This window comes from Kryptolebias marmoratus, linkage group LG22, assembly GCF_001649575.2.
Source record: "Kryptolebias marmoratus isolate JLee-2015 linkage group LG22, ASM164957v2, whole genome shotgun sequence".
Classification (NCBI taxonomy): Eukaryota; Metazoa; Chordata; class Actinopteri; order Cyprinodontiformes; family Rivulidae; genus Kryptolebias; species Kryptolebias marmoratus.
In genome coordinates, this window is record NC_051451.1 from 5,951,052 (window position 1) to 5,952,078 (window position 1,027).

Below are 1,027 nucleotides of genomic sequence, written 5' to 3' on the forward strand. Positions count from 1 at the left end.
ACCGGAGTGAGGTTTTTAGTCGACGGAGGCTAGAGAAGCTCCGCTCAGCCCCTTACCTTAAAACATGTGGTAACCACCGATTCCGAATCGATAGCTGGGTTTTGAACGACCAAAGAGAGAAAAAAATATATATTGCACCATTATTTTATTGACCTAACAGCAAAAAGTATCCGCTCTCTGGGCGAAGTGGAGCATTTGGTCTGACTGGAGGAGCCGTTAACGAATATGAGCCGAAAACATTCTTTTCTCTCTCTCTCTCTCTGCGTGGCTCAGTGGTGCCTGCTTGGTTGCAGTTCCGTATGGGGCTGGGGTGGTATTGTGCGGGCTGTTACCTTGCTGTTGCGGCTTGTTGTGTGATGGGGGGGTGGGATGTGGCGGGGCGCCTGAGGTGGGAGCAGTGTGCCGGGCTCGTGCTGGTGGGGTGTATTCTGGCTAGGTCTTTGGACCTGGGGTCTCCTGCGTGGGCGCCCACCTTTGTGGCGTCTGTGTTCGGGGTGCGTGTTTTGTGTTTGTGCGCTGGTTGGGGGTAGCCCCTTGGGGGGTCCTTGGGTCTTGAGGTCTTGTGTGAGTTTCTGTATATGAGATTGTGGGTGGGAATCTGTGATTGTGTTTGTGTATGGCTGCTTATCTGTCAGGTTGGGTTCTGAGCTGCCACCTCTCCTGGATCATCTTGGGCCCCTTATTAAAATGTGGGGCCAGTGCCCCCCCGTCACACCCCCCACCGGTGGTTGGTGCCTCTGCCCACCGGTGCGTGGGTGTCTTGTCTGGAGCTGGGTGCCGGGGTATGTGCCGGCTCGCCCTGGTGGCTGCGTGCTGGGGCCTGGGTGCCCGGGCTCAGTCGGGCCACGGCTGGGGGGTTGTGCGCTCTCGGGGCTTGGGGCTCTCTGTCCATGGCCGGATCTGCTCTGGAATAGCGGGTTGCTGGTGGGGCCTGTGGGCTTGTCGCTGTGGCCCCCTGGGGCTTCTGCATTGTGGCTGCCGGAGATGTGGGTGAAAAGCCAGGTATGTCGCACACCGAAATAACAGT